A 10,870-nucleotide genomic window follows, 5' to 3' on the forward strand; every position below is an offset into this window, starting at 1 on the left:
CACAGCATCAATGGAGGGTCAGACACATTACCGTACAAAATGAGCACGAGGTGTGGAAAAATGTGGCCAACATCAATCAAAACGTATTAGCAAAAGGGTGTGGCCTACATATAAATGCTCGCAATTCATCAAAAATGTATCCAAATATCACAGATTTCGGTGGATAGCTTCAGTGTGTCTTGGGGAATAGGCACAACAACAACATTTGATTTCGGACAATAGGGGGCGCCAAAAACACAACTAATTTATATCTCAAGAACCGATGGACTAAAATATATGTTGTCATAGACATACTGGCAGGGTGAGTATAAACTGAGATTTAAAGGGTCGCAACCAATGAAAAATGTGGGCGTGTCCTATTTAGTTTTTTCTCCAAATCGAAGGGTTAAAAAAAGTACCGAGCCATAAGTAGCGGAAAAAATGAGTTACGGCCTTTAAATTCGGAACGCATGTCACAGCCCACAACCTTTTCCAGACTGTTGAAAAAATCGTACGTTTTAGCAAATATGGCTCAGTAGCGCCCCCTATTGTGCGGTAGTCAAATATAGTTTCTTCGAACTACCCGAAACTTGGCACAGAGATTCCTCATGGAAATGCGGACATATTTCAAAATGGCTTCCATTATCCCCGCCCCCCATGAAGTCGGCCATTTTGAAATATGTCCATTTTAAGCGCATTTTCGCATACTTCTCCTAGGAAAATGATCGGAAAAATTCCAAACCAGGACAAGATCAGCCCATATCCAATGTGATGCTAAATTGCGAATGAATAGTCGACTGCTCAAACGGGGAGCTCGTAAGCTAACAGAACATGTACCAATTTTGACGATTTAAATGCCACAAAATCGCTAAAATGACTTTCGGACGCAAAACTTGGAACACACGTCACAACCCACGTCTTTTTCCAGACTGTACAAAAAAAACGTACATTTTTGTACACCAGCTCAGTAGCGCCCCCTATTGTGCGATAGTCGCATATAGTTTCTCCAAACTACCCCAATCTTGCCACAGACATTACTGATGGAATTGCGGACATATTTCAAAATAGTCGGCCATTTTGAAAAAACGGTGTTATTCATGCATTTCAGCGCACTTTCGCAAACACCTCCTCGGGAAAAGATCGGAAAAATTCCAGTCCAGGACAAGTTAAGCCCATATCCAATATCATGTTAAATTGCGCATAAAATAGTTGCTAGCTCAATCGGGGTGAACGTAAGCTAACAGAGAATGTACCATTTTTGACGATTTACATGTCTCAAATGACTCCAAACTACTCGCATATTTTTTCCAGATATTCACGAAACGCTGTATACACATTGCTATTATGATGGCACACAAATTTACCAGCAACAGCTCTGCTTATTAATTTCCCACATGAACCATAAACACCCAATACATATAAAAGTCCTAAACAATGTATGGTGAAATGTTTTCCATCTTTGTTTTTCTATCTACGACTACAAACAGTCTTTCCACTACAAGCTGAACAGTAACACATCTTTCTATGCAATACAATAGAACACATAATTTAAACCAGCAGGATGTAAACAGAGGAGAACAGCCTGTCTGATTTAGTGTAATGTGATTATCCTGTAATGAGTAACATACACGGTGTTGATCGGCTATATAAACAGTTCATTTATTGTCTCGATACATGTGTTGTGTAAGACATTTGAATCAATTTGATACGTCAATATTAAATGTACCTTTATTTTGAAAAACGGTATTGTGAAGGACAAACCGGATGTCACATTTCCGGTTTAGGGAGAGACTTAATTCAGGTAGCTTGCCTTGGCTGTGTGTGTGCGCGGAGGTTTTGTCGTCAACAGACTCATTAAACTACCCACTTCTCGGTACATAGAAACCCTGCTCCACTTTGTCAAACGTGAGTAATATCAATTGGTGTGTTATACTGAAATGTGTTGACGTTGTATGCTTTTCATTGGAACACGCGGTGGGTGTGTGCAGTGCTAATGCTAGTTAAGCTAATGAAGCATGTCCATGCTACCTCACGCGGATAAAGATACCCGTATTACTTATCGAATCTGCACATTGTTAGAAATTAAAATCAATGTTTTGATAGCATAATGTACCTTAAACATACCGTCAGTTTAAATGCTGTTTTATACTGAAAAACCAGAAGTTCTTGTGCACAACCAGTTGTAAAGCTTTTATTCTGAAAATCCTTCATGACGACATCCGAGACTACCGCCCATTAGTATCATTAAAGTGGCTATTGACGCCGTTAACATGTATTACATATAAAGTTATGAAAGAGATAAGGAGGAGAAAAGGCATGTGGAAGTAAGCAATGAATGTCGAAATCCTCTGTTTAACGCGATATCGGACACAGACGAACGAGGGGGGAAGTCCCTTACGTCACTACAGCTCACAGAGAGGAGGTGCGAACAGCGAGCAAGCGGGAAGGACGAATGCTTGTAAGCTCTCTTCTGCACGGCCAGCAGCTGGGAGAGGAAGCTGCAGACTTTCTCTCCTGTCGAACAATATCCTGTTTGTGACTTTACCGCGCCTTTTTATTATTAAAGTACCAATTTTGAACCTCCAGAGACTCCATTTAGTCTCCTTTTTAAGCTTCTCTTTCCTGGACGTTGAGAATAAGAACACAGTTAACAATTGGTGGCTTACTGACGGAATTTTCGTTGCACCGGGAGAGATTATACACGCGGCTGTTGTCCGGCCGCTGTTGTCTCGTTCGACACACAGAGAGCTCAAACCACGGTAAGGAGAAACCTGTTACATCAAAATTCTTCAATAGTTTATGCAGGACAATCTTATGACTGTGTGTTGGACGGCTGCTTCCGGTTCCTGAAAATAGCTGGGAAATTAATGTTAAAACAACCAAATTTATAACAATAAGAATTCCATAACACGTGGCGTTGCATTTTCACAAGCAGGGTGAGTTCAAATTACTTATTTTTCTTATATTTAACCCTGCATGCTATTCGTTTGTCTGTTATTACATGTTGGCAAAAGGCTAATCATTTCAAGTGTTTCTTGTTACGTCTTAATGTAAACGTGAATGGTTTTAGGCCATTAAACTGGGGACTGTTTGAGACAAGAACAAAGTGGAGTGAGTGTTTTAATTACAGTGTGAGGCGTTCTTTTAAAAAAAGTCATTTTCTAGGAAAAGGCCTGAAAAGTTTTAAGCTTTCAGTGGTTGTTTTTTCTGTTTTCAAACAGACATTGCGTCTGGATTACGACAAGAAGTGCGACATTCGTGCGTTAGATAGACGATATTCTGCTGATTGTGTTTGATTAGCGTCTTACTTTGTCCCATGATAGCGTGTTTAAACAGAGGAGATAACCATACTGGCTCTTAAAGTCAAAACATTACGTACACAGGTTGAGGGCTGTGACGTAAGGGTATGAGGCCCATTTATAATTGTAAATTACATAGAAATGTTATTTTAAACTGCAGTGTTGTTTTGTGTTGAATTTTCTAGAATTAAAAGATCACCCTCATTATTTCAACTCCGCTCTGAGAGCCACGAGGTGTTTTCAAATCCCTTTGTTCTTCAGGTCAAAGGTTGGAAAATCAGTTGCCATCTTGTCTTGTCCTCGTGTTTACAATGAGCAATGGCAGTCGCCATTTCGTGAAATGCTAATTTGAAAGTACTCAGTCCTACTCACATGAGGCTAGGCACTCCATCTTGAGAAGGATAAATCATATTTCTTTGCAGAGTTGGAACTATAAAATAGACAGGTTATTTTACCGTGGGAAGTTTGGTATTTGTGGGGATCTGATTTTGGAAGTTTATTTTCTGCTTGGAAGTGTGAATTGACGTTTTTTTAAATAGTCCAGTTTGCAAAGTGTTTTGGCGTTTATGTGCTGTGTTGTTTTACCATAGTGTAATGTTCTTCCCTAGTGTAATTCTCTTTACATTTTTAAGAAGAAAAATAAGCTTTTCTTGTTGAATAGAGGTTAGTTTTGCAACAGTAATCCCTAGTGGATTAAGCTGGAAATTACAATAGCGCACTCTGCTGGTAGTACAGAATTATTACATAGATAGCACTCAATAGCATTTTGAAGTTTAATTTTAAGTGTTATAAATAAACACATGTTTCATCGCCGAGATAGAATTGCAAGTGGTTTCTAATTATAAGATAAGAAACTTTACATAATACTTTTTCAAATAAGCAAACAAATGTATTGAAGCTAACACAAGTTAGGACATTTACATAATTTCATACACTTTGGTCACTGTACACAGTAGATTTAGATTTTCACCAGATTTCGAATTTTCATATTTCAAAGTCAAAACCATACACTGTACCATTTTTATTTTAGCTTTTCCGATTTTAAAATGTGCGTAATTTTTATCTTTTAATTAACTTTCTTTATATATATATATATATATATATATATATATATAAATAAAATTTAAAAAAAACTTAAAAAAGCCCAGATTTAAAGGATGACAGGATATTACTTATCAGGAACGACGGTGCTAGTCAGAGGATTGGTGCTTAATCTTTGATAACATAATAATATTCATTCGAATAGGAAGAGAGCATGTCACCAAAACAAACTAAGCTGGGACTAGACGCAGAGCCAGGCTCAACTGCAGATATCAAGGGAAGGATACAAATCAGATCAGATGCTTTAACAGCTCCAAATCTTAGAAGAAAGACATGGAGCCAAATGGAGAAACTGTTGCAACAATGGCAAACGAGAGGACTGTATCCAGCTGATGATCAACCAGCACCAACGAAAGCCCATAGAAAAGCTGTAATTGACCATGAAAATGGAAGCACTACAACTGAGACTCTTGAAGATGCAAATAGCTGAGAAAGATACCGAAGCCAATAAAAACAAGAAAGCGGCAAGGCAAATGGCAGCTACATCAGGGATGGCCATAGAACCAGAGAAGGCAGGTCAGACACCTCCAACAATTCAAGCTCAGGAAGTGCCAGAGATTCAGGTGCAGAATCAACAAAGAGGGGGAGGAGGTTTCCGAGGAAGGCAGAGAAGGAGGGCGTTTCCAAGGAAGTAATCGATCAACAGGACAAGATTTCCAAGGTGAAGGATGCTCCATATGTGGTCAGTTCTCACATTGGGCCAGATATTGTCCGCAACACAGGATGCTGCAAGTACCAGAATATCTTCCCACACAATTTTGGCAACAGCAAACACCTGCATATCATCCTACCCAAGTACAGCCGCAAGCACAGGCATACACTCCTATACAGCATCAACAAAAGGGACAATGGAGAGGAGAGCCACGATCAAGACGAAGAACAGATGAAGGCTGCTACAAATGTGGTCAGCTGACACATTGGTCCAGAGAGTGTCCGCAGAACATTGCACCAAACAACGGCCCTCCATGCAGTTACCCCGGGTAGGTTTCCATGATGACAACGGAGGCAGGGGGTCCCAGAGATGTCAAAGACGAACAGGGGTGCCAAACATGACCCAAATGCCACTGACACCCTGGTATCAATCACAGCAATGAGGAAGCTCAGAGGGCCAGACCAACAGGTGATGCATCCTCAGCCCAAGGGTATTTTGAAACCCAGCTACATTGAGCCATATCTGTCAACACAGGAGGGAGAAGTTGAATGTTATTTAAAGAGATAGTGAGTAGCATATTGCATTTACACATAAAGCATCCACAGATTAGTAGAAGATGAAAACATAGAACATTTGGCAGACTATTTTTGTAATTATGAGAAGGATAGAGATTACGAGTGATGTTGTTCCCCCACACAGAAAACTATTGTGTCTACACAGCTAGTGAGGTCAAGACGATGGGGTTTCCACTCAAAAATATGAAGACGGAAACCTAGTACTCGCCCAATATGGAGGATCCATACCAAATCCTCCTGTTTACACCGACTGCAGTTCAAGGGGCGGCGATACACCTGACGTGGAGCTGTTGAGACCTAAAAACAGAAACTCGATTCTGCTGTGGTGAGGTCTGGCTACAAAGGGAGGTGTCCGATAGGGTCGCTTGTCTCAAACCAGTGAAGAAGTCAACAAGAACCCAGCAGAACTAGAGAGTGACTGTTAGCGGGAGAACAGTGACAGAGCGACAGAGACTGGCACAACATTTTCCAGCCAGTACATAGATAGACCCCGTCAGAAGACCGGGGCTGTGTTTAAAGGGGAACTTCATTTATTGTTAGTGGAAGTGTAGTTTTTTAGTCAAACAATTATGTGATTTATGGAGTCAGATTACATTTTTTCTCATAAACACAATTTTATAATCGGCCTGAAGTATCTATTTTAAGGCAATGAGCTGCAGATTAAATAACATAACACTGATTGAGAGCTTGGATGAAGAAGTTGTAGGGATTTTACAACAGTTTCAAGAATCAGTTTTTATTTATTTATTCTTGAGTAACTTTACTGATTTATAATGTAGTGCATAAGGCACTATCTCATTTTGAGTAAGGGGCACCAGCCCTTCATGCATGTCACCCTCTGTGAGAATAGTTCGCATTTTCTCTCTAGTTTAGAGAAACATTATTTTATCATATCTTTGTTCAGCAGTATCAAACAATCCTCTAATATTGAGACGCATTAGCGACACCAGGGGTATTGTTTTTCGTAGCCACAATGATGCATAATACCAGGACAAAAGCCATTATTGCAACAAGTAAACCATTTTTTGTGCTAATGGCAGATTTTAGTAAATATGTTTTTTATACCATCAGAAAGCCATACATCATACTATATTTTGTACGCCTTATGGGTACACGGAGAAGTTATATTTATTTAATGCAACGTTATGGGTTTCACATGTCCTGTTCAGAATAGGGTAATCATTGCAATATTAATTGAGCATGTTCTGCTCAAAGGAGGGAGTGTCATGATTATACAGATATGTTGATTTCAATGACGTTGTAGTTAATAAATAATAACATGTAGTTAATAATAGGTCTCATAACGACAAAAGATATGCCGACGCTTGGGCCTCCTCCAAGGAGGGAGTGGTCCAGTTTTAGATATTAGACGAATAAAAGTAATGAATATGTCAGAACTCCGAGTAATATTATCCAAGTTTTGTCTACACAGGCTAAGAAAGCTACAGAGATACAAGACGAGACACCAGAAGAGACTCCTGTTCGGCCAGGTGATTGGGTGAGGGTGAAAGTTCACAAAAGACAGTGAGCTGATCCCCGGTGGACGGAACAGTGAGAAGTTGTAACGAAATTCACACGCGCTCCGGTTTAAAGGTAAAGACAAAGGAGCAAATTGACACCACCTCACACATTGTCACCCTTCACTGGCAACTTCCAGAACGTTATTGGGAGTTAGGACTGATTTGGTAGAGCTGGAACAAAACAATAAATATAAATAAGATAAAGATAGAAACAGCTCAAAAGACGAATTGTCTATAGATTTTTATAGATTGTACACTAAAGTGAAAACCTATTTTTGCTTTACATCTGAAAAAGAGTCACATTTTTGTATATGTTATTATAGTACTCATTATTTAAATTCTGTAACTGACACAACCAGGGAGAAAATAGAGATGATGTCAAGAACAAAGCCAAACCAATTGTGGGGTCCCCTCGGGATAAGAGTCAGAATAGCATTGTTGATTGTGCTCATTACACTTGGCACCTTTCTGGTTGGATGGAGAGTACAATATCAAGTAAGACATGGATCCATTAGTCCACTCATAGATAATGCCCACATCACTAACAAAACTCCAGCTGTGTTTCAGAGACTTTCACTTATCCCCAGAGCCAAAAGATCAGCTGAGCAACAAGAGGAGGATTTAGAAATACTCGGTCCCAAAGGTGAGGCGGTTACAATCAAGATGATTCACCCCCCATATATGCAGTTCTTGTATCAAATGATGAGATGGGTTTAAGTGATCGGGATAATCAGTGATGGGAATTTACAGATTAGGGGAATCTCCAAATACACTGGATCCATGTTTTAGTCTGTGCCAGAAACACCCCTGTTAAGTTTATGGACAACCAATCAGTGACCTGAGCACAATTATTGAAAATGATTACAGTAGAAACAGGCTACTAACCCACAAGTACAGCTTTGTACGTACAAACTCTATGAACAAAATTCCCCAGCAGATTGTGGCGACATTGCAGATATGTCCAGTCACAAAAGTTACTTATGTTCTAAATAACAGTGAGATTTAAAGTGATGGAGAAAATATGGGGACGTTCTTTTATAGTGTGTGAAATATGTGGTGCTTGAAACATGTAGGTATTTTTAATTTATAGAAGAAAATGGTTTCCTGAAACAGTTATTTGGAGTAACCATGTTACAGTGGGTGGAAACAATGTTTAGGGATATGGCACAACCATTAGTAGACTTTAATTGGGTTTAGATGACATTTAACATCTAAGACAGATAGTAAGATTAGGAAAATAGAGTGGAAAGGATTGGATATATTTTACCTCAGTGTGTTAGAATTAACTATAGGTAATGCGGCCCGAGATCTCTCTCTCTCTCTCTCTCTCTCTCTCTCTCTCTCTCTCTCTATCTCTCTCTCTCTCTCTCTCTCTCTCTCTCTCTCTCTCTCTCTCTCTCTCTCTCTCTGTCTCTGTCTCTGTCTCTGTCTCTGTCTCTGTCTCTGTCTCTGTCTCTGTCTCTGTCTCTCTCTCTCTCTCTCTCTGCCTGTCAGAACGCTACGACCTCATCTTCAGACAAATGACCTCACCACAGGAGACTCCTCCTCCTCCATCAAACAGACAGACAACCCGAGCTGAACCAACAACGACCTGGGGCATCCAGAACCATCTCCACCTGAGGCATCCAGAACCAAACCAGCATGCTGACAAAGAGGCAAACTCTCATCGGTCCCTCAAACAGGACATGAAGTTCCAAACTGAGCCGCGAGATTTGGCACAAGAGCAGAGTGTGGGACATGAGAGCAGAATACACCACTCCATGCAACAGTGTAGAGACTGAAAAGGAGGAGATGAAATGCAAAGCAGTTGGGCCACTGAAAAGAATTACAGCGGGAAGATCCAAGTGCGGATGGACTGAGGAGAAGACAGGATGGAGGAGGAGACAGAACCAGAGGAGTTGGCATGGGCCAGCAGAACGTGCCCTCACTCCTGTGTTCCTTCTCTCCCCCTCTGGTCGTGGCTTGACGACCAGAGGGGGAGAGAAGGAACACAGAAGTGAGTGAGTTTACACATAAACACACTTATTAGAAAATAATCCTAAAAACACACTGAGGGTGGAACATATTATTCAATCTTTTCATCATAATAAACAAATTATTCTTATAGAGATTCTTATTCATGTGAGAATTTGGGGAAGATTTAATTTGTTACAATATAGATAGCAGGCAAATCTTTATTTGAATGGAAAATGTTAAAGGTAGAGCTGGAACCAAGCCAAAGAAAGTATTCCAATCTAGAGTATTGGTTTCACAATTGTAGCATGGTTATTACCATAGGAGAACTGTTAAGGTGGAAACAACATTTGTTTGTCGTCCAAGATGTAGAGTTTTAAAAAGACACTAGGCAAAGAGCGATTGAAGATTTTAATTTTGAAAAAACTAGTATAATTGGGAGTAATACATGCGGGGCCTTGGATCACTCATTTTAATGGTGCATATTTTCGACAATAAATATCGTTCAGGGAGAAGGGGTTGCTCAACCCACCCTGCAGATGTTTTAAATCTTACTTGCAGCTTCAGAGGGAATGCACGGCACCAGAGTATGAGTTTTAAAAGACAAGTGCCACCACCTCCTAATGCTCCTCCATTTAATCAGTGATGACCTGACATTTAGAGATGTTATTTAAAAGGAGAAACATATCTGCCATGAGCAGCGTTGTGCTAGTTACTGAAAACCAGTAACTAGTTACCATTACTAGTTACTTCATTTAAAAAGCAACTCAGTTACTTTACTAGTTACTTACACCAAAAAGTAATGCGTTACTGTGAAAAGTAACGTTTTAGTTACTTAAAAAAAGGGCTCCCATTAATGCCCTTAGCCTTCATTTCAGTACTGTTATTGCATTGGAGAATAATACAATCTGTTGATCAACTTGACATGCATTATATGCAATCTGGATTGCATCGATATTAGCTGGCTTTCCATTTTTGTATATTCTTTCTCCAGGTAGTTGGAAAAAGTTTTCCGTCCCATATGCTGTGTGCCGCCCGGACATGCTATCATGCTAACTAGCTCCCTGAAAGCGGGTGACTCCACCGTAGCAATAGCCTGCATGTGTTCTACAACATACTGTGCAATGGCTTTATCAACTTTTCCCTGGCTAGCAGTCCCTTGGTTAAAATCCAGCCGCTGTTGCTTAGGTGGAGGTGGAGTGGCGTCGGCTGAGTCTCTGTGGTCTTGGCTACTAGTTTCGTCCCAGCATGTTGTTTTTGCAGATGTTTTAAGATATTTGAATTACTGGTTTGGGCAGTAGATAGGCTCTTTGACCCGCCAGGACACAACTTACATTTAACTAAAACGTTCATTTCTTTGTGCTCGACATAAGTGAAATAGTGAGAATATCTCCAGGTGGAGAAACTAGACTTGAGCTCCGCCGCCGCCATGTTAGTCTTGTTAGTAAACAACACAAATACGCCCACTGCCCGTCTCCGCATGTGACACAGGAAGTATCTAAGTACATTTACTCAAGTACTGTACTTAAGTACAGTTCTCATCTCTGTTCGCCTGGCTGTTGACTATATAAAAAAACTAACGGAGTAACGCACCATGTAGTAACGGTAACTGAGTTACTGAATTTAAAAAGTAATGCGTTAGAGTACTAGTTACTGCCAAAAATAACGGCGTTACAGTAACGCGTTAGTTCCAACACTGGCCATGAGTGAAAATTCCTGAATTGAACTACAAACCATTAATGAAATGACTTCTGTTTTTAAAGTCCTTGTTGAAGGAGGGAGTAATTATCA

Source organism: Gymnodraco acuticeps, unplaced genomic scaffold (assembly GCF_902827175.1).
Source record: "Gymnodraco acuticeps unplaced genomic scaffold, fGymAcu1.1, whole genome shotgun sequence".
NCBI classification, from domain to species: domain Eukaryota; kingdom Metazoa; phylum Chordata; class Actinopteri; order Perciformes; family Bathydraconidae; genus Gymnodraco; species Gymnodraco acuticeps.